Here is a 10,769-nt window from a genome sequence, read left to right as displayed (position 1 = left end):
CTATATCATGCGCTATTTGCACTTCACGTAAGCTACTGTACTCTTGCTTGGAGCACAACAACCAACGGGAATATTAATAAAATCAACGTGCTTCAGAAAAAAGTATTGCGCTATGTTGCGAACGTTGGCATAGACACAACTACAAAATACCTACTATTTCCGAAGTATGACATTATTCGAATCACACATATTTATGAATATAAATTGTTAAACCAACTTTACTTCTCTTATGCATAATCTGTAAATTTTATTAAGCTTGTTGCATCATTACAACACCGGATAACGGATGTATGCATTAGAAACCTTCCTCACTGGTTAGTTCCCAAATTCTGCACCCAATACGAACTTCAGCCATTAAAACATAATCAACCTTTCCTTCTCAACAAATACCCTAAATAGGCGTTTTCATCTAAGAAAGAACTAAAAATATTCTTTTGGAAACAGTGATAAAATAATACGCGTCACCTAAGTTTTCGAACTTTTTTTTATGTGCCTTGACTAGGTAAGATGATGAGTTGTTAATTTCGGTTTGTGATGTGCTTCTGTATTATAACAGTTTCTATTTTATATGCATGTGTGTTTGGCATTAATTAGGCTTGTACATATTTTTGTGGCTTTGATGAGTGGATCGCATTAATTATTGTTTACATACCCCAAGCAGCACGCCGTCAATGGACCGCCAATGGTCCAATATTGGGATATATTGGTCCCAATATTGGTCAATATTGGCGTCTGATTGGGGCGCACAAAGAGCCAAGATATATGCCAACCAATTTGATCGGCTCTCCTATCAAAACCAGTATTGGCATACTACCTTGTTTACTGGCATTCAACGGCACTCAATGGCTACTCAATATCTTCCACCCAAGCTTACTCACTGGTTGTTATATCACGGCCATCCCGCCAAGCTCACTGGCCATCCAATATCTTGTATCCATGCTTATTCACTGGATATTCACAACTGGCATCCAGCCAGACTTATCGGCTACCCAATATTTCTAATCCAATCTTGCCCAGTGGTTTTGCATTATTGGCATCCAGCCAGAGCAATTGGCAATCTGGCTAGTCGCTTTTTCGTGCTATGACTAATAGGCACCTGCAAAGCCATCCCCTACTTATGCAGTGAAGACATTTTTCATGCAGCTTTTCATTTAAATAAAGCATGCTGAGAATATCCATGCACAGAAAATAATACAGTTGAAAGGTTCACTGCATGGTGATTTATTAGGTGTGCACGTGTTACAGGGCATGGAAACATTTAGGCAGAACTCGTAGACTTCAGTGCTCCTCCTGTCTTTGCGTCCCTTGGCAAGGTGTTCTCAGGTCCCAGGTTGGAGGAAGGCGCTGCGTTCATCGCAGCTTCTTTTGTGGTCGGTTGTAGGGGCAGCAGCTCCATGCAGCCTTTAAAGATATGGACTTGAGCAGCGTGCATAACAATGTATTTCCTTTCGCAGATGGCACCTGGAAATAAAAGCAACATTCATAAATCCCATTAAGACAGAAAGCTTTTGGAAAGTGGAAGTGCAGCTAGACCATGGAGTAAAAATGCAAAATAAAGCACTACCTGTTGGCCCTCAGGCAACTTTGTCTGATTTACTCAGGTTGAAATAAGCTGCATGCTCAGTGAGGCCGGCCATATTAACTTGGTTACATTGGTTGCGACATCTGGCAGTGCACGGCTTCCCACGTGGATGTGTTGTTGACGCTGGAAACATAAAACAAAATGACATTTGCCGTTATCTATTCGTTAAACGGTAGTCAGTGCTTGCCCCCTTATACTTGTAGTGCCTTTGTGATCGAACACCTGTAGAAGAAAGACGTCGTCATAACTGGAAGCTTCAAATCAATAGCTTTCCTTCGAATAGATTGCCGCAAGAACTAAAAAGAAACTACAAAGGAAAAAACAGACACAAAAAATGGCAGTCGCACTCCGACCGCGGCTACTAAATTTAGTGTGCACCGCATCATTACTGCAAACAGATCGTTTTAAAAGTTGTCAAAGCTGCAGCCAAAACAACGTACGACACAGATGCTTTGGGGTTTGTATGATACACTCGAACTGAAAAAAATAAAGAAATCCGTAACTTAGCATCACGTTTGTTGTGGGAACAACTTTGTACGTGTGGTAAAGTATAAGAACTATGGTAGCAACTGTAAATAACCTATTTTAAGCGGCTATTTTATGACACTTCTACTACTCGGAATTAGCGCAAGAGAAAGAGCAAACATGTGAATAAGCTACGCGTCGTTTAGACCATTCCAATAGCGCATTCATAACGGCAAATTACAATATTAAATATTCGCTCGCAACTAAAAATCATGTCCCAGAAAGCTAGACTTAACTCTGAGTTTTGAATATAGTTTGTAAAAGAAACTGACCACTTCAGACACACAACACACGCGCGATGAAGTTGTAACCTGAAAATCACACAAAACACGCGTCATGTTTTACAGGACCACGTTTTTCTTTTGCAATACAAATTGGCCACCTCTGCGCCGTAAATTTTGTCATTATGACCAGAGTTTATGCATACAAAATAGTGCGCTGAAAATACAGTTCAGAACTGACTGGCGTGGTACGGTCGAAATAAATGACTTTCCGTTCTCGCAAGCATATCGGTTATTGACATGATGATCAAGGCTGACAACATACAGCACCAAATAATGCAAAAAAAAAAGTATCTTACCATACGGCTAGCGCAGATTTGCAGACCTCAGTTGCAACAATCCAAAATTAATGCTGCCACGCAAAGTACATCCCAGGGATCTGATGCTTTATACACCTGGTAAGAAAAAGTAGCGATCTTACAAGGAGACAAAGCAAGAAATAATCTCAGAGAGCTCAGTTATGAACAAACAACTTAAAATGCTGGTGGTACTCACAAATATCCTCTTTCAGGCATGGCCATTAAGACGAATCGGAACTTTCACAAGGCTTGGTTTTTCGGTTCTGCTGTCCAAAGCTGCGGGAGCTCGAGCGGCCCGAGCGGGTGGGGATTGTGTGGCCGACCAGACGCCTCTGAATCAGCGGCTTGTGTCGAGTTTTGAGGCACGGTTGGAAGAGGGCAGAATATGGTTGTGTTTTCTCTCCCTCTTTTTTTTTTTTTTTTTTTTTTTTGCTTGAGATCTGTCGAAAGAGTAGGCATAAAGCTCGAAAGGGGGTGAGAGAAATGAAACAGGTCCCGCAGGACCACGTGAGCCCAGAAGGCTGCCGGCCAGGAAAGTTGGCGGGAAGGAAGGGAAGAGTGAGGAGGAGTAGAGTGGGGGGCATTGTGAGCAACGCCTGCCTAGCCGGGAGGAAAGAGAGGGCAGTGAAGGTCGCTGCCCCTCCGCGATGACTGCTTTACGGGGAGAAAAGGCTACAAGACGGGAAGTTGAAAACGGTTTGAGAATTGCTTTAGTCAAGGCCCTCGGGCGGAGAGGCGACAAAAGGACGAGAGAATGGAAACCATATGTTCTTTGCGCCAAGCGTGTGAGGAGGAATGCGCAGAGTTTTACCCTTGGTTTCGCTAAAACAACGAGGAGTGCGTTCGGAGCTCTTTGGTCGCCTCGACTGTTGGCTCGGTAACATTTTCAGTGGAATGATAATTTCGCTATATTTTTTTGTTAATGCAAAATACGTTTTACCTCATAGTTTCAAATAATAATCACATACGTAAAACAATCTTCAGTTTTCACGGAATCGTCCTCGGTTCGAACAAATGGACATATCTTTTTTTATTAAAGATGGCACGCAGGTCGCTGTTCATGACGGAGTGCTCTTGAAACGTCATCACGCGCAACTGAGCGATTCAACAGCCCGTATACTTGCTGTATTCCTATTAAGGAAAAGAAAAGCGAAAACGACCATAACTACGAGCACTTCAAGGTTAAAAATTCCCATGTTATTCATTTTTTTTTTTCAAATCAGGTGGACATTTAGAGCAAGAAAAAATCCGCGTAGAACTAAGCGTGGGCATATCAAGAAATACAAAATACTCGACGAGCTAAGATCTGAAGAACTAAATGGGCAGTAAAGAAAGAATAGAAAGAGAGCAAGGGTCAACATTGAAACTATATCTATGAACTTGGGACAATGTTGTCCTCAGAAAGAAGCGCGGTATAATCATTTTTCAGCCCGCGGAAGCAGCACTTGTGAAAGCGGCAGAATATTTCACAAAGGAACCCTAATTCTAATCGTGTTAAATTCTTCGAGAATGGTGTTCTCTAAAAATGCCTCAAAACTGCTAAAGTAACGCACTCGGATTACTTTTAATCTATATGAATTGCAATTAGCTGCCTGGTTGACATGATGGGATAGAATTATGTAGTTATCTGAAGGGAAACGCCTTCGGTGTGGTTATTATATGGTTGGATAATAAGGCAATGAACGTTTTAAGAATAGTTTCTGAACAATGCTTAGGAGAGCGCTGTCAAACGCTGTGGTCAAATGCATCATTACGAGCCATATATTACAGCTTTCGAACAAAAATAACTTCCGTAAAGAACATCGTTATTATGCAATTTCAATTTTGTTACCATATATGCTGGCGACACATGTGCGCGCATTCATTACACTGTAGGTAATTGTTTTAAATTTTTATTTTTTTTTCCTTTGCCTTGCCCCATGCAGTGCTGTTGATTTTTTTATTATCTTTTACATGTACACTATTTTTTGGCAGTGTGCGATTTACGTCGCATTAGAATACGAACCATTCCAGGACAGTTCAGATTTGTTTTCTTGTCAAGTGAATTAGCTAGACATAACGTAGAATATATGTTGCTTGTATTTTTTCTTTGAGCTGAAATATTTTATGCGCTGCTGCACCGATGGCCAAAGTCGTTCAGTCTTTGTCTGTTGCTGAAGCCCACAGCAGAGCGCAAAAGAGTACAGTACAAATTTGTGTTTAGTAGATATTAGAACTCGAAGGCCCTGAAAGCAGCCCAACATATCTGTCTATAAGAACAGCTAGTACTGAGGCGTGGTATAGTCGGTGCTTATGCTGAATGCCGGAAACAGCTAGGGTAATGGCGAATCATGCAGTGCGTGTTTGATTGGCTAGCGCGCTCGATCTCTCCCACCTCTGCTTAGCTTGAACATGTTGGGTTTCTTTCCATCACGTAAAAAAAAGGCGGAAATAATGATGCTACGCGTGCGTGTTTCCAATCATGGACAAACGTTTATAGGATGTGGATTCACCGGATATATTCGATCGTTTCTGCGTTTACTATCCAAACGTAACCCCTGGTGTTTGTTCAAGCGACACACACGTTCTGTTGCGTTTTTTTGCATTTGAGTACCTTGCGTTTCTTGACTGCGCAGGATTTTTTTCGCGGACACGCATCTATTAAACATTTGCTTGTCAGATCAGATGTGTGCTCGAGCGCGCGCATATGCTTGTACTCGTATGCGTATAAATAGGCCCATGGAACGAAATCCCGTGCGCGAGAGTTGTGCGCGAGATGTGTTCGAGATCTGTGCATGGATATATCTGTGCATCGGATCTGTGCATTGATGTGTCAATCACTTTCAATCATCCTGATTTGACGAGATCAGAAAAACAAATCGTCTCCACCGGAAATCGAATTCCTAGCCTAGTTAACGCTTTAACCAACTGCGCTAAACCCTGGATCGCGAAACTAGCACCATACATAATTATCATTGTCTACCGCGAGGATAGCGACGAGAATGACGCTGCAATTAGTGAAAATGACAATGATGACAGAATCAATGGTAATGACGCTGCGTTTAGTTGATAACGATAATGATACGTAATGCACCGTATGCAGTAGAATTGATCTCGCCTTCGCTAATTTCTGCAGTGTAGATTCCACGTGCTGTCAGAATTTTTTCAACACTTGGCTAAAGTTTGGAACGCTATCTGTGTTAGCTACGTCCACGCGTGATCGACATCCGGGCCTCTAGTCTGCAGAAATTGTCTCGAAGATATTATATGCAGAATTTTACATAACAATTAATCGTGCCTAAAGTCGTAAATAAAAGAGTTCTCTACCAAAATTGTCAAGTATAATCGCAGGTCATCCACAACAATTAGCGAATCACGAAAAATGTACTCAGAAAAATATATTCTACATTTTCCGTGATGGGCACTTCTGTTCATTTTGTCTGGTCAGCTCAGTCAAACAATTTTAGGACAATCTATACATTAATCCCAATAAACATTATATATATGGTGGCCCAAATTACGTATAGCATATGAATATCTTCTACAGTTGAACGTAAACTGACGTCCGGGACAGCGAAAAATTTAGTTGCGACGAAATTAGCCCCCACACACTGTCATATTGAGATGCAAGTATTAGAAATGTCTCTGTCGGTCAGAGCTGCTTCTACTGTTTTTTTAGCGCCGCCGCAGCCTGAAATGTGCAAAGGTGGCCAGCCATCAAAGCTCGTTAGACAATATCGACCACTAGAAACCATGATATATACAATGTTGGGATGCCATCAAAGCTGATGGGACAATATTGACCAATCTATGTCAAGATATATGCAATGTTGACAAGCCATCCATATAGGCAGAACATTATTGCCCAACCTATGCCGTTAGGGTGCAATGCTGGCTAGCCATCACAGTCCATCGAACAATATTGAACAATATAATGCATATGTATACATTGTTGGCAGACCGCCATGACAGGCGGGTCACTATTGACCAATATATGCCATGATTTATTTATTGCTGACAAGACAACCATAATGGCCGGACAATATTAACCTATTTATGCCATTATATGTGCAATGCTGGCCAGCCATCAGACCTCATTAGGCAATATTGACCGCTATAATACAAGATATATACAATGTTAGGATGCCACCAAAGCTGGTGGGGCAATATTGACCAATGTATGCCAAGATATATTCAATGTTGACGAGGCAACCATAATGGCCGGACTATATTAGCCAAGCTATGCCATGATATGTGCAATGCTGGTCAGCCATCAAAGCTCATTAGACAATATCGACCACTAGAAACCAAGATATTACAATGTTAGGAAGCCGCCAAAGTTGGTTGGACATTATTGACCACTGTATGCCTAGATATATTCAATATTGAGAAGCCGTTGTTATTGACCGGACAATATTTACCAGGTTATACCATGGTGTGGAAGATATTGGCAAACAATTGCAGCTGGTGGGCCAATAATGACCAGGCTGCCTCATTGTGTATACAATAATGGCAAACTGTTCAATATGAAAGGGCATTATTGACCGCTCTTAGCCGGTTGAATGCCAATAACGGATATGGGTGAAGTTCACTGGGCCAGTAATGGTTATGGTATAGCGTGGCTGCACATTATTGGTAGCTCAATGGCACCATTGGGCCACTTGTGGGCCAGTAATCCCCAATCAATCCCCATTATTGGGCCGATGAAATGTGCTGCCTGGGACACTGCAAAACTGCGTCGACTCCTGTCTAGTGCTTTGGCCCCTGGTTCGTCGTCAAGTTTCTGAGTGAAACTTTTAGCCCAGGGGCCATTCAGAGTTGCTTTGTAACTGCTCTGAAAAATAAATGAATTGAATTGAGCTGAATATGTCATATTGAAGTTTAAAAACGCATGAGAGACGTGCTGAGCCCTTTGCTTATATTGGGGAAATAACTTTGGAGTGTCTTCGACCTTCTTAGTAATGCGCATGACCAATCGAATAAACTGGTCATAGCATGCCCTTTTATATGGGCATAAAACCGCCGCCTTTTACATTATTTTGCTCGAATATTTATTGCACTTTTTATTTTGACCTCACCCTTTATCTCTAGAAGGTACTCATTTCGCAAGTGTGATTATGAATTGCTTCCTTCCAAATATAGTTTGGCTTGCCCAAAGCCATCTAATTAAGTTCTTCAAATCTTTGCAATCCATGCACCTCATCGAGCACATAGCAGGCATTTCTTGGAAGCATTGTATTAGCGGAAACGACAGTTCCTGTATGTTGTAACTGGCATTAAATGCAAGACACCATAATGTCGGGGGCGACGGAGACGGGTATAGCTTACGTGCATTGCGAGTCGTCGATTAACTCAACAAGGAAGTCCAATGCAGCATCTATCAGGCACCTCATGGAGAGAAGTTCGGGTTATTTAACCAATTGTTATCGATAACCTTATCCGTGTGGTGTGCCGCGATGACTCAGTTGGCGCTATAAAACTTTCTGTCTGTGTCTATGAAACATCCCTCAAGTTTTTCCTGTTATTTTCGCAAAATTCAAGGGTTTTGCACATTACAATACTTATACGTGAGCCGCGCCCTTTAGAGCATGCTATATTTTTACGTAATTCCACGAAGGTACGAGCCAGAAAAATGGAACATGGCATTTAACGGGTAGAAATCCTGGCACGCCGTTTCGTATCTAATATGCATGCTATAGATGCCAATTCGTCGACCTCTCTCAGTGTGCACATGCTTGATACCATGTCTATGCAAATCATTCTATCTCCGATGTATTTTTCATTTTCTTCCGCATTTTGCTTACCATATTGCAACGGCTTTCTTTTTCACCTTACATTTGGAGGCACTCCTTCGCATTTCACAGAAAAAAAAAAGTGTATTTATTATTGCAGAAAGTGAAACTTGCAGTAAATGCTCGATGTCATGCTCGGACAGTCATTCCAACACAATATTCTCTTTCAATTCTAACATTTTTACACAAAGAGAAGGAGCAAAGTAGATATGTCCGTTTTTCAGCTGTTTGGTACGATTTGCACAGTACATATCTATATTCAGTTCTGTAGAGAATTAAATGCTTTTTCTACGCCTTTAAATTTCCCTCAGTTATTATTTCAAGTGTGCGGAGCAGAGTGTCCCCCGAACATTTACCAATCTCCTTCCTGTGTAATATTACTCAATGCATTTCGTCAGCCTTAGTAAATGGTGATACCAGATTTGTTAAGTGCGCATTCATGATGGCCATTGCAGATATATTCACAGCTGGCTATTTTTCAGTCACGATCAGATTGTTGTTGTTTGCCTTTTCCTGACCAGATAAATTTATCGAAAGGCTATGTCATCTGGGCCTTAGGCTTCGTTCTTCGCCTCCGCATAAAAGGAACCGAATAAAATAAAGTTTAGGTGTTGAAATAACAAAATACACTGTCATTTTTGGCGCAACCTCTCAGGCGGAAATAATGGCAACTGAAACTCGGGAAATGCACAGGGCATGGAGCCAGCAGAAGGTATATAGTGTACAGGGTGCATAGATAAAAATCGGCGCAACTAACCTCAATGTAGAAGAGCACATGCGTGACGGCACAACCACTGTCATGGCCGTACCAACCAGCGGTTGGAATTTCGTGCTTTTTGTCGGCTGTAGTTTGTCTTAAGTTTGCCCTAAGGTTTGCCCTAAGGTTTGCCATCTTAAAACTAGCAGCGTCGAAATGCAGCTGGAGTGCACACTTGTGTTGATCCTTGTCTTTGCCATTAGAGTCGGTGAGTTCCCATGGCGGGCAGATGAGCGAAGATTTACTTTACATCGATGGATACGCCGATAAGCTTTCAAGTTGATTATGCAGAAAAGGGAGACTTGCAGACGGAAAAAGCAGAAACTGCGCCAAGTATAGTGCGCTTGCGTGAGCAGCACACTCATGGCAAGGCCCTTCGTCTTCAGGTAAAACGCAATTACGTCCGATTCCTGCACCTGAACAGATTTCCTTACAATTTTTTAAACCAACACCACATTGTTCTTGTTGGTTCCAGATTTCTGCTCTAAAGTACCATATTTGAATATGTAGTTTGCAAGTATAACCGACAGCTGAATGAGCTGCATGGAAACTGTCTCATGCCATGTCCTCATCTCTACATTTAGTGAACTCTTGACGGCTTTAAACCCATTTTACCGCATGGTTCGCTCTGTGGATATGTCCTAAAAGTGCATTTTCGACGCGAGAGGCAGGATCCGGGTTCTGACGAAGTGTCTAATTAGCATCATAGTGCGAAGCCTTATATCCAAGGTAGCCAGCATTTATTTGATTTCAAGCGCTATCTAGGAGTTAGTTATGTTACAAGTGAAACGCTATACTGCTTTTCTGTGAAACAAAAAAAAAGCAAGCGCTAGTAGCAAACTATTTCGAGGGAAAACATCACCTAAACGTATGAATCTGGAAATTCTTGAGCATCGCGATTGGTACGCGAATTCGAACATAAACAGATGTTGTCTGTTTCAATCTCTCAATTCTGAAAAAAATAAAACTGGAATATTAAGGCCTGTGCCTAATGCCACTCACGTTTCAGTGGTAAAATCTCTACGCAATTCCTGCGCATGCTCAGTTACCTCATTGTGTTCGTCATCAATTATGTTTGTAAATACTAACTTCGAAAGTTCAATATTATTGAAATTAACGCTCTACTTAAAATGCGCCCACAGTTATTAGCCATGCACGCTGCATTCTTTGAGCTGTTGTCGCGTGCATCAGCACAGGCATGTATCAAGTTATTGCGACTGCGTGATCCTAAATTAAAAGGCAAGATAAAATATTTGACAGCGTTATTATGTATACTGGAACGCGTTCCACAGACCAGTTCAAAACGCCTATTGGAGCCATTTATTCAATTAACGTAGGCGAGTTCGCTTGAATCGACAATGTTACTACCTCGGACGCTATATCCTTATATACCCACATCGCCGTTAAAGTTGAAAACAGCAAGATCGCTGGTGAGTGCTCGGCTCTGAGTATCTTGCCACAAATTCCAGCCAGAACGCTTACTACATTTTATACTCTCACGATTGCAGCACGCTGAGTGATAACATATGGCGGAGCAGAAACTCCGAAACACCA

Source organism: Amblyomma maculatum, chromosome 6 (genome assembly GCF_055883805.1).
Source record: "Amblyomma maculatum isolate TAMU_Amacu chromosome 6, ASM5588380v1, whole genome shotgun sequence".
In the NCBI taxonomy this organism is placed as follows: Eukaryota; Metazoa; Arthropoda; class Arachnida; order Ixodida; family Ixodidae; genus Amblyomma; species Amblyomma maculatum.
Note: the sequence above shows the minus strand (reverse complement) of the source record.